This window comes from Quercus suber, unplaced genomic scaffold (genome assembly GCF_002906115.3).
Source record: "Quercus suber isolate HL8 unplaced genomic scaffold, Cork oak 2.0 scaffold_40, whole genome shotgun sequence".
Classification (NCBI taxonomy): Eukaryota; Viridiplantae; Streptophyta; class Magnoliopsida; order Fagales; family Fagaceae; genus Quercus; species Quercus suber.
This window is the reverse complement of record NW_027069505.1, coordinates 854,902-865,493: the sequence shown is the minus strand read 5'-3', so window position 1 is coordinate 865,493 and position 10,592 is coordinate 854,902. Positions and strand designations below refer to the sequence as shown.

Genomic DNA, 10,592 nt, shown 5'->3' with positions numbered 1-10,592 from the left:
CAAGAGAAGTGAATGGCTTAAATGGGGTTTACGTGTAACGTTGTAAGTCTTTCTACCTTTGGGTCTCACCATACACGGTATTGACTTGACTACCAATTAGCAGAGCATCTACCCCAGATTATTATTGATAGGCCCACTGGGATTCAAGCTACATGTGACTGGGAGGAAATCAACTGCCCCTCCAAATATGTCACAGAATTAGTACTCACAGTCACAACCTCTCTTTATGAAATCCCCAATGATATTTAAAACGCATTAATTGTTTTTGCCATTTGATTCAACTTCATTGAATCCATTTGATTTACTTGGAAGAATCACGTTAGAAAAAAATAAAGACTCTCGGGTTGGTGAACGTTTGAGTTGTTAACCACACGAATATTAAGTGGAGGTAATGACTTCTCAGGCCTAAGAGCTTCGTTAGTGTATTTGTCTACACTCTACAGAAGTATTATTGTTCCTGTTGTAAGAAATCTAACATTCTTGTAGTTTGGTAATTGCATTTTTATGCCATTTTAATTTGTATAATACTTTGTTGCACGGAGATGCAGAAATGATAATTGATTAATTACCAATCAATCAATATATATATATATATATATAAAAAATCAAAAATCTCATGTGAGAGAGCATGAGGTTCTGCCAAGTAACGCATTGTATGAAATTATTTTGATTTAAAATTCTAGCTCATCTAATTTAGAATTTATGTCAAACTATTAAGTAGTTGTAGATGCATTTATTTCTATGTATTAATTAAATTCAAAAAAATTGTATATATTTATAACTTTAATTGCTTTGGATTGATATGGATGGATCTAAAAAGTTATGAGAAATGTACGAACTAAGAAAACTTTTCAATTTCCAACATAAGACTAACTTCAATGCAAAATTGTAAGAGTCGGATTCAATAAATTAGATAATATGATATGATTATTTGTCTCCATATTCATCCAATATACATCCTCATTTGTCCACATTTGTCTAATATAATTTCTCTCATAATATCTTTGGTTCCCTTTCTGAGAGGTATGTTAATTTTCAAAATATTATGTTCATCTTAAATATTTTGTTTAGATTTTATATATACATTTTTACTGATGTAGTATTGTCATTTGTTTAGATTGGTTTTTTCATATTGTGTGTCAATTTAGATTTTTCATATGCTGCATATATATAGTTGGTAGGGATTTGTAGTATTTTTGGTGTTTTGGTTGCTTTTAGTGAGGTTAAATCGTGATATTATTATGTCACTATGACATTATTGTTTGTGTTGTCGTATCATGAAATTATAGAGTTTTTATAACTAATTGATTAAAATATTATTCTTTCAATTTTCATCCTATTATAATTACGATCTTAAAAATCAAACTTTTCTTTAATTAAAATGTTAATGTGCCTTAATTTTATCTATCATGCCAATTCTAAAACTGAAAAAAAGGCTATTTTGAATGACATAAAAATTATAGGCGTTGAAATAGTGGAGATAGAGAATTTAGTGGCATAAGAAATGTAGAAATTAACACCATAAATCTATATATAAAGCATAAATCATACAAGAAAAACACCTAGGAACAAACAAGTTTGTAGGTGACATTGTTAATTGTGAGTCTGTGACTAATTATAATAGTATTCATGAAATCAATAGGTCATAAATAAATTTTTATAAAATTTATCAAAATGCACCGCACTTCACATGGGATATTGGCTAGTTGTCCTAAAAACTTAAGCTATTAAGAAATTTTGTAACTAGAAAAGAGGCAATCAAGCAAACATCATGCACAAAGCATCTAAAACAAAATTGTTCAAAACAATTTTGTACCTAAATATTGTTGATATCTATTAAAGTTCCACTTTGAATTTTCTCATAGAATCCTAATTTGAAGCCTAATTTTCTTTCATTTAAGCAACAAAAAGAGAGAAAATACACCATACAACAATGATAATGAGAACAAAAACAAACCATGGCAAAATAATTGAATCAAATATAGGTAAATAAAAATCTTTATGAAGTTGTCATTTTTGCTTATTTGGCTTTGCCTTGACAGTCCCTCGATAAGGATGATGAACACTTTCATGGTATGGCACAATTTTTTAGTTGTGAAGGACTTTGTGCTTGATATCTATTATTTTCAAGTGCCTCATAGGCTAACCAAAATATTCATTGAAAAGAAATGTATATTTATTTATTTATTTTAGAATGGAAAAAGAAATGTATTAATTGAAGACAAATAGACAAATTTCCCAATTAAGCCTTAGAAACAAAAAAAGAAGAGTCTATAAACACGCGCTCAAAGGCTAGTTTAAATAAAGCATTTAGAAATGCAGTTTATAATGTAATTTTTTTTTTCACCACTTTAGATATTTGTGTGTGTGTGTGTGTGTGTGTGTGTTTTTTTTGAGACTTTGAGTGCAGTTTATAATTTAATAGATTTATTAGGTATTTTGGTTATATTAAAACTTAAAAAGTTTTAGTATAAGTATTACCTTCATTTTGAAGGTTCAAAATTATTTTTCTAACTTAAGAGATTTTAGAGATATTTTTTTTATCCCTTTGGATATTTATAGGGAAAATTTACTTCATTTTTTAAAATGAAGAAATAAATTCAACTAGAAGGTTTAAGGAAAAGTGAGAATAGAAGAAAAAGAACTCATTGTCCATCGTTTGATTAGAAAGGAGGGGGAGGGGGGGGGGGTGGGGTGGTGGGAAGAAATGCGGGGAGAAAGGATTTCTATTAGTCTCTTTAGTTTTTTATTTTCTAATTTCTCTCCAAATCCACAAAATTACTTTTATATACCCTTGACATTTGTTGATTTTTATGAAATTACTATTATACCCTCAACGTTAATTATTAATTTATAATTTACAAGGATAAAATAGTATATTGCTATTATTTTTTTTATTCCTTTTCTTCCTTTCAACTTCCAAATACTAGTAAAAATGTATATTATTATTTTCCCCTTTTTCGTTTCCCCCCTCTAATTTTCTCGTATCTTCTTTTCTTTCCCTTTCCACTTAGGGAAAAAAAGTAATTTACATCTACAAATTATTAATGTAACAAATATTTAATAGTTCTTATTTGGACTCACTGTTAATATTATTTTTTTACTCATTAATAATTATTTACTATATTAGAGGTGTGTAAAATGGTTCGTAGTTTTAATATTTTTTTTAGTGAAAATGTTTTACAGGCCCAAAAGTGAAATGTTTAGGCCCAAGAATGAGATAAGCAGTTAAACACTTGTCCACAATCCACAATGTACAGACCCAAGACCGCTGGACCGCAAGCGGTTTCCTGCGCACGAGAGCCTTCTCTTTCTAACTCCAAACAAAAAAAGAAAAACCAGAAAATTTGAAATTCTTCTAGTATTGTATGGATCCGGACACAGAATTGGGGCTCATAAAGCACGGCGTTACATTTATCCTCCTCGCTGTTCCTCAATACACTCTCGTTGGCATCGATGCTCAGGTACTAACACTATATACTTGTACTAATTTATATATATTCATCAATCAATGTGGCAGATGTTTTCGGTAGGACCTGCATTTAAGGGAATTAAGATGATTCCTCTTACTTCTCAGGTTACTTCTTCTTCTTCTTCTTTTCTAATAGTTATTTTTATTTTATTTTAACTATGGTCCTAAAATTATGCCGTGAGTATTATGGTTTTTCAAGTTTAAAGTGACCACTTTTAGTCCGAGACAATTTAAGTGTGTTAAATTACTAATTATTTCAAAAGCTTATGTTATTGATTGCCCAAAAAACTTAAGCGTTAAGAAATGACGAATTTAAGATTTAACAAAGTGATCATTTTTAGTCTCTATTGTGTCTCATAAAGTGATGTTGTGTCAATTTTTATGCAAGGTTACATCTGAAAACCAGACTAACCTAATGTCAATTGATAGCTTAATGCAGTTGCACTATTGGTTTTCTTCTTGTCTTTTTTCCTTAAATTGGGTTTCAATCCATTTTCTAAATTGGAGCTAACTTGAGAATTGACTGCCCAAAAACATATTATAACTAGTGTACAGTGAACAACGCTAGTTACGTTTGGTGGTGTTTCTGTATCATGTCATTTTATAAATATGTATTAGGTTATATGTCTTGATATTTTTCTGACCTACTCTAACTATACAAAATTTGTGGAGTGCTAAGAGCCTTGTAACTTCTTGGTGATTCCAACAAACAGGGTTCAAATCCCCTTCCCCATTGTAACCGTTGAAAATATGATAATTGTGTAGTTCAGTGAGAATTCCAACTTGACATAATAATTTTACATGGATATGTTCCCCTGCTAGGTGATCACTTACAGGATTTATAGCTATTATGCCACTCAGTTTCACCACTCTACCTGCTTTGAATCGTGAAACTTTGCTTTTGTGAAGTATGCTGCTGAGTCTCTAAGGTCTAAATTTAAAAATCTTATTGATCTGAAACTATGTTTGTTTGTTTTTTCTCTCTTTCTCTCACTTTTCCTTTGTTAAGGACGAGAGATACTGTCAAGCAGTTAAAAGTTTGGAGTTTGACAGACAACTTCGTCCTTACAATCTAAGCCAGTATGGAGATTGGAAGCATTTATCAAATTACATTACAAAGAGCATTGTTGAACGGATTGGTTAGTGCTATCTAACTACACTTGGGGCTCTTAATACTGCAATCTTATACATTCTGTTCTGAGTTTCTTTACCAATGTTGCTTGTGTTTGATTAAATATTCTCTATTTTCCATCTGCATATATGTTTCTTTTTCAATCAATTTTAGTTTGCTTCTCTTTTCATGTTGCGTGATATTTTAGATGCTTCTTGCTCTCTGATTTTCTGGTACAGTTATGTTTCTTATAAAAAAATGGATAAAACAGATTTGAGACTAGATTTTGTGTGTAACGGCCCAAAATCAGAAGCAATAAAAGTCTATTTAATCTAAATGATCCATAAAAATATTAAATAAAAGAAACCAGTAACCTAAAATCTCATCACAAATGTCAGAGCTCTAATTCACCAAAGACAAAACATCCTCAGAATAATTCTCCAATACAATGTTTAATGCCATAAAAATAATAATAAAATCCTCAGTTCCACAAAATAGTTCGTAACTGCTGTCTTCCAAGAATCTCTACTCCAATAATCTCCCTAACGTGTAATGGGAAATAAAGGGGGGGTGAGATAACTCAATAAGTGGAATTCACTAGCATTAGGGTGTGGGAACAAACTTTTCAAATAAATAATTCTTACAACAATTCATAACTAGTAACTCATCAATATTTTATCATCAAATATTTCGTATAATAAATATAACTTTATATTGTGAGCCATCATAATATTAATATATATATATATATATATATCAGTATCATCATATAAATAATTTCCTAGACTTTTCTCGTGGTTAACGTTTACACCTCATTGACAGGGTTGTACTGTCCCCTTTTTGGGACTAGAACCTCTTTTTCATCCTCTTCCTTAAGGATGGTTCCTTTGGAACCTAAAGGTGCATTCCTTTGCTAAGGAGCTTCCTTTTTGGATCCTTAATAGTATACTCCCTTGCTAAGGAGCTATCAAATGTGCACTGTCCCTTTTTCTGGGACCGTCACTTGCTAAGGACTAGCTGCAGTATGATTGTCCCTTGCTAAGGACTAAATACAATACTAAGCTTTTAATCACGATTTGCCATAGGTTTTCAAATCACATTTCAAGATGCTCACAAAGATAATCCATTCAAGATGTTCACAAAAATAATCAATTCATAATTCTTAAAAATATAAGGATATATTCTCATATACAAGTTTAAATAAATTTAGGTTGTCCCACAAGTTTTTCATCAAACGAATGGTCAATGTGAACATCAAACATTCATAAAATATCAATTTATATATAGAATATCAACATATTTCTTTAATATAAAATAGAATAATAATCAACACTGTTTTGGAAAAACCCCCAAAATTAGTAAACACCACTTACCTCTTAGTTGCAAAATAAAGAAATCAACCACCCTTGAGTCACAACAAATCTGTAGAATTAGAACCTAGCAACACCAAAGGTAGGTCCATCAATACACAATTTCCCACTTAAAAATTTATTTTCACACTTAAACGGTTTTATCCTAAACAATATTGATATATCCAAAATTCTCCATTTATTCACCTAACTATCCAATTTACTTTCAGCTTTCATCAGATTTCTGGACTTAAAAATATTGTCGCCTAATCAGATTTTTCCATTAACGTAATCATAGATGTTCATAAAAGTTCAATATGGCCGAACCTAATGGCAGGGTCACATGTATGGAATAGCTTCAAGTAAAATAAGACTTAACATAGGCTGAATGATGAATGTCTGACCCATCTAATAAAAGAAGCCATATATTGTATATATCCATTCACTCTAATATTATATATATATTCAACCTAGTATTGGAAGTCACGTGATATATATACCTATCTGATCAATCTAATATATATACCTTAATTTATCCATCCAATTGCCTAGTATTCACTTGATGCCACCAAAACACAAAGAAGTTGATGGACACGTATTGAACAGGGACAACGTGAAGATACATGGCAGATGGGTGGTGATATTTAGTGAGGCCATATACGGTCATATAATGTCCACAAAACACCCTTTTTCTATCAACATAATCATAGCCTTAGATCCATAACAGCAGCCCCTTTTTTTTTTTTTTTTTTTTTCTATTAGGTATGCCACTAACAGATTCTTCCTAAGTTTAGAGCAGAAGAGAGCCATACCTTTGGTCTCCACTCACAGCCACAGTGAAGCAAAGCGAGGTTCAGTAGTGTGAAGCGGCTGAAGCAAAAGGAGCACCATTAGTAAAATACACGTGAACTAAAGAGAAGAAGCTAGGGTTTTCAACATATATTTATTATCAAGCCACCTCACTTAGCTTATATTCCATAGTATTATCTTATTTTAATATCTAGGCCCAAATCATTTAATCCATTTAATTTAGGCCTCCTTTATAATTTACTATAATAATTAATTGGTCAAAATTATGGGGTGTTACATTGTGAGCACTGGTGACTTTCATAATTATCTAATCAAAGCTGTGAAACCATGTAATAATAGAAAGCTTCAATGAGTCGGAGTAGTGTCATGCTATGGGATACACGTTTATATGTCTATAGAGGTGTGCAATTTTCTCATTGATTTCATTTTGTATGGAGGAATTATCATTTAAGAAGGGAGAATTTTCCATTTTTTAGCAGGAGTTCTATTTTCCAATACAAGGTTTATTGTAGATACCCTAGAGAGTGAGAGACAAAGGAATTTCTATCCTTGTGTTCAAGAACAGGGTGGAGGATGAGATTGGTTCAAGACTCACTGGGTCTGTGTGCAAGAATGAAGAAATGATGAGGTTGTGGTCATTTTGGGTGAGTAGATATCTTGGTGGTCTCACAATTGAGAGGCATAAGTAGTAGTCAAAGTTGAACAGAAAATTTTGGTCTATTGTCAGGAAAAAATATACTGGGGCCCTGGTCTCCAAGCCCCTCAAAGTTTCCACTGTAGCAGTACAATTTGTTGCTATTCTAATTTTGTCCTTGAAAAATAGTATCGTGGTGTACCAAGCTTTATGTAGTTTATCTGTGATCATACATTTAAATGGTTCTACTCCATTTGGAGTCTCCCTTGTAAGGTTTCCATGGTCCATCCCTCTCTGTGTATCAAAGGTACAAATGTGTTTAGATTTGGTTGATCTTTGATTTTGAAGAGATTTCGTAGGTATAACATACATTGACAAATTACCCACTTGCAGAGATTTGATCCTTTTTTTTTTTTTTTTTTTTTTTTTTTGAGTTTTTGACTAAATTTTCAGGTAGAAATTATCATGGCTTGTTGGGAATGTAGGCTTGGGGAAGGAGTATTATGGCTTGGGCACCAGCTTCAGATTGTTTGATTATATTACATTCGCAAGAAGCATAAAGAAAAGGCAGTTGATGGGGTGGAGTGTTGCTTTACCAAGATAACTGGCTTGTGCCGCACACAAACTTCAATAATCATGTCTGTTGTTTATACTACACCTAGTGGATACCACAATATCATTGTTTTATTTGGTTTAGTTCACAAATTCTATTTTATTCTTAGTTTATTTTTTATCCCAGTCATCTTTAGTTACCTTGATTCTTTGTTTACTTTGAATATATGGTCTAAATTTTGGGACTAAGGCTTGGTTGTTGTTATTGTTGTTTGAATTTACAGTTTGTGTCTTCTGATTGTCATTTCTATATAAACTTGTAAATTTGAATGATTTATTCAACATGCAAAACCCATTGGAGTAGAGATCATTGTTGTGTGGGAATCAGGAATGGTTGGAAAAACTCCTAAAACAGCAATTGAGAAAGCACCAGATGAGCAGATGAAAACTAGTAAGTTCTTAACATCAGTGGACAATTCTCAGAGCAGAAGATGTTACCATTCATCAATTGCCTGTGTTATCAAATAAAAAGGAATACATGGACAAGAACTTACTTCCTTGAATATTGACGAGGTGAGAGATCTTAGACACGACCTCAACAGATTTTTTTTTACCAGTGATCTGAGTTTTAAAATCCAGTGATCTGTTCAGATCTCACAATTGTTAGAAAGTTTGCTGATAAAGGATTATGGTGATTCTTAAGATGTACTTCTTGGAGAGCTGCAATTTGCATTTACTGCATTTTTGGTATGTGCAAATGCGTAGAAAGCTTTCTATATGTTGAAATTGCTGTTAGATTTTATGACATCTGAAAATTCTGTAGATGGGACAATCACTTGAAGGATTTATACAGTGGAAAGCTTTGGTTAACCTTTTATTTGCATGTACTGAAGCTGTAAGTATTGATTTGGCTGCTAATTTTTCATTGATTAGTTGAACATTCATTGAGCTCAGAACTTCATTTTCAAAAACATCTGTGGAAAATTAATTGATTTAACAATACCTAGTAGTTTCTTGTTACTTTGTGTAGGAATTCTAAGGCACTTTATGCTCTAGCCAAAGTTGTGTTTGATGTCAAATTGTAATTTCCTCAACTTTTGTCATTCAGTTGAAAAATGTGTTTGACTCTAACCTTTTTTTGAATGATCCATCATACAAATGATATCGTTAGGAAGAAGCTCAGTACATTTGAAGAAATCTCTTATAGACGTTTCCATTCGTAAAAACAGAGTGTTTTTTACCCTTTTTTTTTTTTTTTTTTTTTTTTTTTTTTTTTTTTTTTTTTTTGTTTAACTTTCTTGTTTGATTCTCTTGAAGCAAATAGGAGTAAGCTTGATACACCCATGGTCTAATGAGAATTGAGACGGAGAGAGGAAGAGTAGAGTAGAATAGAGTAAATTTGGCTCAAAATTAGCCTATTTTCAGCCAACTCTACTCTACTCTCCTGTTTTTTTTTATATTAACCCAATAATGTNTGACTGCTTTTCGACAAAAGGATTTAGAAGCTTTAAATCTTCATAGCAAAAATTTTATTATATATATTCAATCTAATATAGGAAGCACGTACTAGCCTCACCATCAATCTAGTTGCCTGTTGTCCCTTAATGCCGTTGGACTAGTTTTAGAAAATAATAAAAGGTGATGGTCAATCAGTCAACAATTGAGGCTTAAAAGGTAGGGTCAATCGGTCAATAATTGAGGCTATGTGTGGATGCATATTAACCACAAACACCCTATGCCCATTAAAATAATCATAGTTTTAGATCAAAGATGGCCATATACGGATATACATATAAAACCACAAAGCAAAATTTTCCCTTTCACATGATGACAAAGTCCAAGCCTATTACTCTATTTGGTTCAATTTCAAAGTCCGTGGCTCTTTCCTTGACATATTAACCATTCATTCTCTAATATAATACAATTATAAGAGCCCTTTTTCTATTAGTATAATGATAGTCTAGGTTCATAACAATGGCTAGCTGTTAACTATTCAAACTTCTTAAATCTAGAGTATGAGAAAATCATACCGGTAGACTCCAACTCAACGCTACAGTAAAGAAAGGCAAAGTTCAACAGTAGCAAAAGGAAGCCCTATTAGTAAAATACACGTATGACTAAAGAGGAAGAAGACTAGGGTTTTATTTTATTATTTTTTATTTATCAAGCCCGCATATCTCACTTGGGCTTATATTCCATAGTATTCATCTTATTTTAATATCTTAGGCCCAAATCACTTTAATCCATTAAATTATAGGCCTCCTTTATAATTTACGTATAATAATTAAATTGGTGCCAAAATTATGGGGTGTTACATGTTGCTTCTCTTTATAATTTGATTCCCTATGTTCTTTTTATTTCGTTGTTTACAAGTTCTTTGAGGGCTTCTTTTTTTAATTATTTTTCCTGGGGTTGTGATGTAAAGGTCAAAGAGTTCACAAATCACAGTGATTGAGGCATGTAATTGCGTTACAATGAATATCATAATTTAATGGTAAGTTTAGGGATTTTCCCCTTTATTTCTATTGATTTTTTTAATATATATATATATATATATATTCGAACATGTAAAAAAAAAAAAAATTCGAATATGTAATAGAATGCAAACTTGGCAAAGAACCAGGAAATTAGGAACAATGGGTATTTTGTTCTTTGAAACTTATT

The 10,592-nt window shown here is 31.6% G+C and overlaps 1 long non-coding RNA gene across 3 annotated transcripts; it reads left to right on the top strand.

Annotated features, from left to right (window-relative positions):
* The first annotated feature begins 3,264 nt into the window (after nt 1-3,264).
* LOC112031729 (uncharacterized) lies at nt 3,265-8,843 on the top strand. Of its 3 annotated transcripts, none has more exons than XR_010628099.1 (3): nt 3,265-3,464; nt 4,295-4,611; nt 7,830-8,211. It is a non-coding gene; the product is annotated as an uncharacterized LOC112031729 (long non-coding RNA). The 3 variants fall into 3 exon arrangements; XR_010628097.1 differs by lacking the exon at nt 3,265-3,464 and adding an exon at nt 8,752-8,843 and having other exon boundaries at nt 3,588-4,611; nt 7,830-8,675; XR_010628098.1 differs by lacking the exon at nt 3,265-3,464 and adding an exon at nt 8,580-8,840 and having other exon boundaries at nt 3,588-4,611; nt 7,830-8,501.
* The last annotated feature ends 1,749 nt before the right edge of the window (nt 8,844-10,592 follow it).